Source organism: Stenella coeruleoalba, assembly GCF_951394435.1.
Source record: "Stenella coeruleoalba genome assembly, chromosome: 3".
NCBI classification, from domain to species: domain Eukaryota; kingdom Metazoa; phylum Chordata; class Mammalia; order Artiodactyla; family Delphinidae; genus Stenella; species Stenella coeruleoalba.
In genome coordinates, this window is record NC_137148.1 from 59627289 (window position 1) to 59639285 (window position 11997).

Below are 11997 nucleotides of genomic sequence, written 5' to 3' on the forward strand. Positions count from 1 at the left end.
GCAATGTGGATGTTTGGGGGGTTTCTTTAGCCTGAGAAATCTAACGTATTAATTTAAATTAAAGAAATCAGTTCTTTACACTGATCTGAGAATTAGACGGCTGTTTAATATCATCTCCATACGTAGACCATGGTGCATAGAAAAGTGAAGAATCTACAGAACTTGCATATTCTGTTGATGAAGCAAGTGGAGCATAGGTCTGCCTTAGGTCTACACTGACTTCACTCTGTGATGTGGAGCAATCATAGAAGGAAAGGGAGCCCGTCAACATCACGCTGCTGAAGACATGTTAGCCGACTGCTGGCGTCAGCACTGAGGTTCCAGCAGCGATTTGCGCCTCCACGGAATGCGACTTTCGGCTCCATGGGGCTCCCCAGCCCCTCCTGGACTAGGCACAGCTCCTGGGGTATGGGGGTGAGGGGGTGCGTCGAGGCCCAGCTTCCTCAGCCCGCACCCCGCCACTGCCGCCGCCCCCAGCACTGCCTGGAGCCGGTCTCTGGGTGCAGGGGCCAGAGTGGGGCAATGTGGACGCTTTCACATGGCACTTAGAGTTTCTACAAGGCCATGGCCATCTTCTGATCTTTCTGCTGTCTCCAGAGCCTGGCTCCAGGCCACCGAAGTCCAGAGCTCAGCATGCTGATCTTTTTTGTGGACAGTTAATATAAAGGCCAGAGGTTTCAAACCTGTGCTCAATAAGCCTTTCAACAACCATTTCTTGCCAGAATAAACATATTCATAATCTAGATGGTGTATTGCACCAAATCTCTTGGACTCTGTTCTTGTTTTTTAAATTATTTTTTATTGAACTATAGTTGCTTTACAATGTTGTGTTAGTTTCTGCTGTACAGCAAAGTGAATCAGCTATATGTATACATATATCCCCTCTTTCTTGGATTTCCTTCCCATTTAGATCACCACACAGCACTGAGTAGAGTTCCCTGTGCTATACAGTAGGTTCTCATCAGTTATCTATTTTATACATAGTAGTGTATATATGTCAATCCCAATCTCCCAATTCATCCCACCCCCTGCCCCCCTTGGCATCCATACATTTGTGTCTCTATTTCTACTGTGCAAATGAGTTCATCTGTATCATTTTTCTAGATTCCACATATAAGTGATATTATACAATATTTGTTTTTCTCTTTCTGACTTACTTCACTCTGTATGACAGTCTCTAGGTCCATCCACATCTCTGCAAATGGCACAATTTCATTCCTTTTTATGGCTGAGTAATATTCCATTGTATATATGTACCACATCTTCTTTATCCATTCATCTGTTGATGGACATTTAGGTTGCTTCCATGTCTTGACTATTGTAAATAGTGCTGCAATGAACATTGGGGTGCATGTGTCTCTTTGAACTATGGTTTTCTCTGGGAATATGTCCAGTAGTGGGATTGCTGGGTCATATGGTAGTTCTATTTTTAGTTTTCTAAGGAACCTCCATACTGTTCTCCATAGTGGCTGCACCAATTTACATTCCCACCAACGGTGCAAGAGTGTTCCCTTTTCTCCACACCCTCTCCAGCATTTATCGTTTGTAGATTTTTTGATGATGACAGTTCTGACCAGTGTGAGGTGATACCTCATTGTAGTTTTGATTTGCATTTCTCTAATGATTAGTGATGTTGAGCATCTTTTCATGTGTTTGTTGGCCATCTGTATGTCTTCTTTAGAGAAATGTCTATTTAGGTCTTCTGCCCATTTTTTGCTTGGGTTGTTCATTTTTTTTTGATGAACTGTATGAGATGTTTGTATATTTTGGAAATTAATCCCTTGTCAGTTGCTTCATTTGCAAATATTGTCTCCCATTCTGAGGGTTGTCTTCTCGTCTTATGGTTTCCTTTGCTGTGCAAAAGCTTTTAAATTTAATTAGGTCCCTTTTGTTTTTATTTTCATTACTCTAGGACAGGGGTTCTCAATCCCCAGGCCATGCACGAGTACCGGTCCGTGGCCTGTTAGGAACCGGGCCACACAGCAGGAGGTGTGCAGCTGGAGAGCAAGCGCAGCTTCATCTGTATTTACAGCCGCTCCCCATCGCTCACATTACTGCCTGAGCTCCGCCTCCTGTCAGATCAGTGGCGCCATTAGATTCTCATAGGATCGCAAACCCTACCATGAACTGCACATGCGAGGGATCTAGGCTGCGCGCTCCTTATGAGGATCTAATGCCTGATCGTCTGAGGGGGAGCTGAGGCAGTGATGCTGGCACAGGGAAGTGGCTGCAAATACAGATTATCATTAGCAGAGAGAGGTCTGACTGCACAGAGACCATAATAAATCAACTGCTTGCAGACTCATATCAAAACCCTATCAGTGAGTGGCAAGGGACAATTGAGCTGCGTCTGGTGGCAGGCTTTATAGTGGCAAGTGAGTTGATGTACTTCAATTGTACAGCTGCATCTGGTGGTAGGCTTTAAGTCAGAATCCGACACTTATTTTAGTCTGCACGTGGCCTGCCCATTATTTTATTTATCACTTCCGTCCGTGCCTCTTTCCCACACTGCACACTTGTCTCAGTCACAATTTTGGTGTGACTAGCCAAAATGAGTAAAAAACAAACATCACTGGAGAGCTTCTTTGAAAAGGGGGAAAGACCCAATGATGAGACAGCAAAAGAGTCTAAGACTGCCAACAAAAAGAAAGCTGCATTTAAAAGAAGATACCAAGAGTCCTTCTTAAATTACGGGTTCATTGCAACAGGTGATTCACATTCTCCAAGCTCGCTTTGTATGATACGTGGTGACCAGCTATGCAATGAAACCATGAAAACTTCAAAACTGCTTCGCCACATGGAGACCGAGCACCCTGCATTAAAAGAGAAGCCTTTGGAGTTTTTCAAAAGAAAAAAATGTGAACATGAAGAACAGAAGCAATTATTGAAGACCACCACTTCTTCAAATGTGTCTGCACTGAGAGCATCATTCTTAGTGGCTAACCTCTTTGCTGAAGCTAAGAAGCCCTTTACTTGGTGAAGAGTTGATCCTGCCTGCTGCTAAGGACATTTGTCGTGAACTTTTACGAGAGGCTGCAGTTCAGAAAGTGGCATGTGTCCCTCTCTCAGCTAGCACCCTAACTAGATGAATTGATGAAATAGCAGAGGATACTGAGGCACAGTTGTTGGAGAGGATTAATGAGTCCCCGTGGTACGCAATCCAGGTTGACGAGTCTACCGCTGCTGACAATAAGGCAACAATGCTTGTTTTTGTGTGATATATATTTTCAGGATGATGTACATAAGGATATGTTATGTGCACTTTTGTTGCTAGCCAACACCACAGCTGCAGAACTATTCAAGTCTTTGAATGATTACATATCGGGAAAACAGAACTGGTCATTTTATGTTGGTATATGCACGGACAGAGCGGCTGCCTGACTAGATGGCTTTCTGGTTTCACTACTCAGGTCAAAGGGGTCGCTTCTGAATGTGAGTCTATGCACTGTATCATCCATGGAGAAATGCCGGCTAGCCAAAAAGTGTCACCTGAACTTAACAACGTTTGCAGGATGTGATTAAAATTATCAACCACATTAAAGTACATGCCCTTAACTCACGTCTGTTCGCACGGCTCTGTGAGGAGATGGACGCAGAGCACACACGTCTTCTCTTATCCACAGAAGTGAGATGGCTTTCTGAAGGTAGATCACTGGTCAGAGTTTTTGAGTTATGAGAGCCGCTCCAGAGATTTCTTTTAGAAAAACAGTCACCACTGGAAGCACATTTCAGTGACACAGAATGGGTTGCAAAACTTGCTTACTTGTGTGACATATTCAACCTGCTCCACGAACTCAATCTGTCACTTCAGGGGAGAACGACAACTGTGTTCAAGTCGGCAGATAAAGTGGCTGCATTCAAAGCCAAACTGGACTTATGGGGGAGACGAGTGAACATTGGGATTTTTGACATGTTTCAAACATTAGCAGAGATTTTGAAAGAGACTGAGCCAGGGCCTTCTTTCTCCCAGCTGGTGCATGATCGCCTGTCTCAGCTTTCAGAAGAGTTTGAGCATTACTTCCCAACCACAAAAGACCCCCGAACTGGGAAGGAATAGATCCGCGACCCATTTGTCAATAAGCCAGGTGAATCGACTTTGTCCGAGCTAGAAGAGAATCAACTGCTTGAGATCGCAAATGACGGTGGCCTTAAAAGTATGCTTGAGACAACTTCAAATCTCCGTACATTCTGGATTAAAGTCAAGGTGGAATATCCTGAGATTGCCACAAAGGCACTGAAAAGCCTGCTTCCATTTCCAGCATCCTATCTTTGTGAGGCAGGGTTTTCTGCAGTAACAGCAACCAAAGCGAGATCATGGAGTAGCCTGGACATAAGCAACACACTTTGAGTGTCACTGTCTCCCATCCCCTCAGGTGGGACCATCTAGTTGCAGGAAAACAAGCTCAGGGATCCCACTGATTCTGCATTATGGTGAGTTGTATAATTATTTCATTATATATTACAATGTAATAATAATAGAAATAAAGTGCACGATAAATGTAATGGGCTTGAATCATCCCGAAACCATCCCCTGCTCCCTAGTCCGTGGAAAAATTGTCTTCCATGAAACCGGTCCCTGGTGCCAAAAAGGTTAGGGACCACCAAAAGCAAAGAAACACTCTAAGAGCTCCTACCACATATTACTGTTGTGAGATAATACCTCTGAAGTACTTAGTACATGGTTGACATAATAATAGGTGAGCTGTTATTAAAATAAGCGATTCTTCCAGCATCCAGAAGATTCTAGAAAGTTTTGGGGAGGAGGAGTTTTCCAAATCTTTTGATGATTGTCGTGATGAGGGGTAAAGCAGAAGGAAAGACCGGAGGTTTGGGCACAGTGTGGGGAAACCAGAGAACACGTGGTGCATGCGTGGGGATTGTCCATGATGGGAACATGTGTAGGATGGTTTTGAAATAAGAGGTGGTGTTAGTGGATACATGCTGTTTGGCATGAACCATCAAAGGGAAAAAAAGAAAAGCTAAAACTCTGTCTTGCCAGAATACCTCTCATTTATTTGTGTGACATGTCATTTGTGCAAAATGATTGTCACACACAAGATTGTGCGTCTCATTAACTATATCACATAAGCTTTGCTGTAAATATTGCTCAGTTGTTACAGCTGCTTCTATAAATATAGTTTTTAATCAGCTGTGGGTCCTGCCACTTACAATGATTAGCGGGCATCTAAACAAGTATTTATTAAATGCTAATTATGGGAGATACTGTTAATGCTCTGACCAGATACCGTGTGCCTTTGCTTCCATCAGCCAGCACCTGTATCTCTTCAGAGGACCACCCTTGTGCTACTGGAACTGCTTTGCCTTTTGAGTCAGAGAGTTGGAAGTGCCTGTGTTCCATCCTCGCCCGGGGCGGGGAAGGGGTGCGGACGGCACGTAGCCAACAGTGGGCAGGTGTGGGGAGCAGGGAAGCCCAGCACCTTTGCCTTGAGTGGGAATAACTCGGGCATAACTTCCATTCCTGACTTGCTCTGCAGAATCAGCCTGACGCTTGCTCCACAGCATACTGCCTAAAATTGTGGTCCTATGTTGATCGTCTCCCACCCTTGCCTGCACCCACAATGGCTTCGCCCACTCCCTTACCAGTTCTTCTGTAATAAACGATTCACACCTGACTCCTCCTCACAGGCTCTGCTTCTGGGGAACCCAAATTAAAAGTACTTAATATACATTGACTTCTGTCCTGAGCACAGTAAAAACCAACTCATCTAACCCTCAACACACTGTAAAGTATATCGTTTTCCTTGTTTCGTGGAGAAGCACATGATGAGAATGAAGAAGGGCAGCATGTGCTTCCCTGGAGGTTAGAGCTTCATCCCTGCCCTCCTGGCTCCAGACGTCTTATTTAACATGACTCTCTTATCTTTTGAAGTATAGCCAACATCTTGGGCTAGTTTATCTGAACAAACAAGACCATATTTTGAAATTACTATCCATATAAAGCCCATCACTGATGAAAGATATCACGGTAATTCTTGTTTCAGAACCTATATCACGATTTAGCCAAGAGGCTATAAAACCATTTGTGTATAGGAAAGACAAGTTACCAGAATGAACAGTAATGACTAGGAAGAATGCTACTGAATTTATGAAGACCTCAGGGAGCGCACTGTGTGAAGCAGATGGGGAGAAGGGCAAGCCTGTGGGGTCAGACCATTGAGCTTGAGTGCCAGCATCGCCTCTGACAAGCTCTGTGACCTTGGGCTAGTTATTTAATCTCAGTAAGCCTTAATTTTCTCACCTGTAAAATGGACACTATAATATCTATTTTGTAGGATTGAGTAAGAATTAAATAAAAGAATAAAAGAATGTATGTACAGTAAGTCCCCTACATACGAACGAGTTCCGTTCTGAGAGCACCTTCGTAAATCCTGTTTGTTCGTAAGTCCGACAAAGTTAGCCTAGGTACCCAACTAACACAATTGGCTAGATAGTACTGTACTGTTATGGGTTTACAATACTTTTCACACAAATAATACATAAAAAACAAACAAAAAATACAGAAAACGTTTTTAATCTTACAGTACTTTGAAAAGTATAGTACAGTACAACAGCTGGCATACAGGGGCTGGCACTGAGTGAACAGGCAAGAAGAGTTACTGACTGGAGGAGGGAGAGGAGGTGGGATATGGTAGAGCTGAAGGATCGTCAGCAATAGGAGAAGGAGGGCAAGGTGCAATTTCACTCACGCCTGACGTTGATGTGCAGGTTCTGGTTCCTTGCTGGATTCAATTCTATCTACCCTCTTGAAAAAACGATCCAGTGATGTCTGGGTAGTAGCTCTTTTTTTCTCATCATAGGTGACACAGTAGCACTGGATTGCATTCTGAACGACTGCTGCAACCTTCGTGTACTGTTCTACGTCCGGGTCCTGTGCCTCAAAAACTAACAGTGCCTCCTCAAATGAAGAAAATCCCCTTGCCATTTCTACATCGTGAATCTCTTTGGTTCTTCAGTTACTTCGTCTTTCTCTTGTCTCTCTTTGTCCTTTCTCTGGGCCTCTAATTCCACAGCAAGGAGTTCAGTGAAGTCATCGTCTTGCAGATCTAGCTCCAGCTTCTTGCTGAGGGTCACTAAGTTGCTGAAGACCCCTTTGGACTCCTCATCCACCTTCTCAAATCCACGGAAATCGTGAACAAACTGTGGGCAGAGGTTCTTCCAAACCCCACGGTGATGGCTGTAACCTCACGTCAGGCAAAGTCAGTGTTTTTTATGGCCTTGTAAATGTTATAGTCCTTCCAAAATTGTCTCAAGGTTGTTCCTGATTCATCACTCTCCTTTACTTCCTGATGAAAAGCATGACGTAAATAATATTTCTTAAAAGCCGCTATGACTCCCTGGTCCATAGGTTGGATGGGCGACGTAGTATTTGATGGCAGATGCACTACTTTGACCTTGGGATGAAAGTCGTCCATAAATGGGGGGTGGCCCAGAGTATTGTCGAGCAGCAAAAGAATATTGAATGGGATGTCCTTCTCCAAGCAATATTTCTCTACCTCCAGGATAAAGTGGTGGAAAAACCAGTTCTGGAAAATGGCCTGTGTAACCCAGGCTTTGGGGTTACTCTTCCACACAAACACAAGGAAGAGTGTTTGGCTCTCTTGGCTATGTTTTTAAGGGCTGTTGGGTTCTCTGAATGATAAACTAAGAGAGCGTCAGCTTCATATCGCCGGAAGCATTGCCACCAAACAACAGTTAGCCTATCCTTTGCTGCTGTATAGCCTGACATCACCTTTTCCTCCTTACTGATGTAACTTTGGTCTGGCGTCCTCTTCTAGTACAGCCCTGTCTCATCCACATTAAAAACCTGCTCAGGTAAATCCGTATCTTCATCAATAATTACTCGAAGCGTTTCAGGAAATTCATGGGCTGCTACCGTATCTGCACTCTCTGCCTCGCCACTTAACTTTTACATTGTGAAGGTTGGCTCTAGCCTTGAACGCATAAAACCAGCCGTGGATGGCATTAAAAGACACACCTTCTGATTCTTCACTGTGTTTCTTCTTCAAGTCTTCATAAAGGCTTTTAGCTTTCTCTTGAATCAGCATGAAGCTGAGCAGGACTTGATGCTGATGCTGAGAAGTTTCTCCATCTCCATCACTTTTCCACGCTTCTTCAATATTATTGTCAACATCATTGACACAGCAGACTTCACGTTTTCATGATCTTGTCCTTGTTCTTTAGAATAATGCCAGTGGTTGAACAGTTCATGTTATAAGAACGAGCGACATCTAGCATCTTTTCACCTCGCTCCACTCAATTATTTTCACTTTTGTTTCCATTGTTATCGCTTGGCGCTTCTTAGCAGTACCAGCTACATCTCTGCTGCTTTCACCCTTGCCTCTGAACATCCTGGGCTTGATATAAAGATACTATAGTACTGTACTCTATACAGTACTGTATAGTAAAGTACACAAAAGCACAGCCACTTGTAGAGGATGCACTCACGTGACAATGTATGCCAGACACACGGAATAACTTACGTGATTGGACGTGCAAACACACGTTCGCATCTTTTGACAGTTCGCAACGTGAAGGTTCCTATGTAGGGCACTTACTGTAAAATTCTTATCACAGTTCTTGGCATAGAGTAAACACTAAATCAACCGTTTTTCATTAAAACGGTGCCTGGCACATGTATGTGGTGTAACTGGGTGATTCACCCTGAAATGGAGGTATGTTGTTTGCAGACATTGATGATGTGATAAGCAGCTGCTCATGGACGTCCCTTAGGCCACCCCTGGTGTGCAGGCCACACCTGAGAACTGCTGCTTCAAGGCAGGCCTGGCCTTCCAGCACAGATCCCAGGCCGCCATCTTCCTGGTGACCTTTGGAAGGAGCCCAGCTTTTTGCATTTTTCCATTTACCAGAAAGAGTAATAGTCGTAGATAACTCTCCCCCTGTGTACTCTGCCCACTGGCCAAACATCTTGCATATTTTCCAGGTATAGGTGGTAGAAACTTACTTTCCGGTTTAACATTTTATTTTGGGGCCATTGCAGATTCACATGGAGTCCTTGGTCTCTCGGTGTTATTTCTTAGGACTTCATGTGAATCTGCAATGGCCCCCAAATAAAATGTTAAGTCCTCCGATCCTGCCCTTCCCCGAGTCTTCCTCCAATGGCGACATCTACAAACATCTGGATTTAAACCGAAGTTTTGAATAAGAATTCCTCATTGCCCGTTTTAATGCAAAAGCACTGAAAAATCTGCTTTACTTTAGTGAGACTACAAACTGTAAGACCTAATCTCTTCCATCAACGATCCAGAAATCAACTGGAGCCTCGATTTTTGGCTGGGGAACCCAGAGTCCCAAAGAGAACTTACAGACACACCAGCTTTGTTTTAACCTCAGAGTCAAAAATGGTTTTACAAGAAGTGGTTTTTTTCTCTTTTTCAAAACCAAAATGTTTAATTGTAAGATTTTTTTAAATGTCTTTTCATTACTCATGTGATTAGATTCCTTAGGGAGTTAGTATCCGTTTTCTAGTCACAATCATGAGTTTCAGGACACCATGCCTGTTTTCTGTCATCGACGTGGCTCCCATACTAGGAAATTTTGGTGGGTGAGAGCCCCTTAAAGCCTGGGATGAGAAGATTTGTGCCTGGGAACGAAAGCAGGAAAGTCAAATACAGTCAATTTCTTTACTGTTTATTAGAAAAAACAATTGAGGAAGCTTCCCATTACTAACCAGCATGCTGTTTGTAGATGGCATGTCACAGGGGTCAGGCTCTGCTTTCACACTCACCAGTGTTTTCACTTAATGGTGTTTTTGCTGCCGTGGTGCCCAGGAAGCAGCTGATGTGCCGTGTCTGATTTAACCGTCCATTTATGAATGGTAGACCAGTTGGCTCTATTTGTTGTGTGAAATCTTTTAATTTTGCTTTTCATTTTTTAAGTAGGAGACATCTCTCCATCGCCAACATCCTCTATCGTCATCCTCCCTTCTTCTCTCTTTTCCTGCCTCCCCCTTACCTTTCTGAGTGCTCCATCCTCAACCTCGTTTCTCACTGCCTTCCCATCTTACTCTCCATATGGATCCTCCCGTCTCTCCCTTCCCCTGCCTCTCAGCTCTCCAAAACAGAAAGAAAAGGGAGAACAAACAGGAACACCGTGAAGACATTTGGCAAAAAAGCCTTGTAATCATATGTTTATTTTCATTTCATTTTGTCTTTTTCTAAAACACAGGCCTGGGCAGAGCCATGCTTCCGTTTTGCCTACTGGCCATTTGCAGGTGTCCAGTGGTAACGATGCCCAATCCATTTACAAACAAACATCTTTTTGTCTCTATTGCTGGGTGTGTCTGTCATGTCTGGAAGAGCAGTTTAAATGTACGTTTGTAATAGCCGCTTACCAAGTATTTTACACTGGATGCAAAAGAAGAGAGTAGAAATGGCCATTCTATGAATCAGTATTTGGAATACTGCTACAGCACAAGGCTTGGGGAATTAATGACGGGGGAGAATGATTTTTTTCACCTTCATATCATTTCTGTGCAAGGTGGGCCTGATATGGGCTGACTTGGGCCACCAGAGCAGACAGTTCAGTGGACAAGTGAAAGAAGTCAGCCTGATTGAGCCAGGACCTAAGGGGCTGTCCATGAGAAAGGACCAAGTGATGGGTCCTGGGAGGCTCTGACTCTGGTATCCAAGGCAGCAGCTAACTGCAGTCAGATAAGGTGGCAGGCAGTGTGTGTGTGTTAGGGGGGTGGGTGTCTAGAGATGAAGAAGGTAGGGACAAAGCCTGGGGTTCTTACAGGGTGCGTTGGGAAGGGAGTGGCTTCCCTGTCCCTGCTGGCCTGGGGGTGGCTTCTGAAAGGGCACATCCCCACTGGACAAGTCACATGTTCTAATTCAGTGATTATCAAAAATCTCTGTCAAATCATTTGATGAACGCTTCCAATTTCCTACAGATATGACTGCCATACTAGGGGAAAATACTCATTGTCAGTTTTGGGTGCCATGTGAGTCTCTGTTATCATTTACTGGAAGGAGATACAATGAAGGTAGAAAGGAAATGCATTTTATAAATATTTATAGGCATAACTCAGAGATATTGCTGGTTTGGTTCCAGACGGCCATGGTAAAGTGAATATTGCAATAAAGCAAGTCACACAAATTTGTTTGCTTTCCCAGTGCTGTAAAAGTTACGTTTATACTATACTGTAGTTGGTTAAGTGTACAATAGCATTATATCTAAAAAATAATAGACAATACCTTAATTAGAAAATGCTTTATTGCTAAAAAACGCTAAACACCACTTGAGCCTTCAGCAAGTCATAGTAGTAACATCAAAGATCACTGATCACAGATCACATGACAAATAAGGAAAAAGTTTGAAATATTACAAGAATTTCCAAAATGTGACAGAGAGACAAAGTGAGCAAATATTGTTGCAAAAATGGCGCTAATAGATTTGCTTGACCCTCGGCTGCCACAAACCTTCAACGTGCTGAAAATACAGTATCTGGGCTTCCCTGGTGGCGCAGTGGTTGAGAGTCCGCCTGCCGATGCAGGGAACAAGGGTTCGTGCCCCGGTCCGGGAGGATCCCACATGCCGCGGAGCGGCTGGGCCCGTGAGCCATGGCCGCTGAGCCTGCGCGTCCGGAGCCTGTGCTCCGCAACGGGAGAGGCCACAACAGTGAGAGGCCCGTGTAGTGCGAAAAGAAAAAAAAAAAAGGAAATACAGTATCTGCAAAGCGCAATAAAGCAAAGCACAGTAAAATGAGGTGTACCCATATATGATTTGATAGCGTTGTGTATAGGGATGCTTGCTTATTGTTTTGTTTGTTTTTTCATTGTGAGGGAATGAGGTCAGACAGGATTCTTTTATTATTCTGGGTTTGCCTTTGCAGCGTATGTATGTATCTGTGAGCAATATTACTTGTCTCCGTCAGGGTCTGTCTTTCTAGCACTTTCGAAATAAGTTGGATGTACTTATAAAAGTGTTAAGATATTCCGTTGTATTTTCAGGGGAATG

General features: G+C 43.7%; 1 protein-coding gene across 3 annotated transcripts in view; it reads left to right on the top strand.

Annotated features, from left to right (window-relative positions):
• Nucleotides 1-11997, top strand: part of SV2C (synaptic vesicle glycoprotein 2C) — a 481273-nt gene that overhangs the window by 286699 nt on the left and 182577 nt on the right. The window lies entirely within an intron of this gene.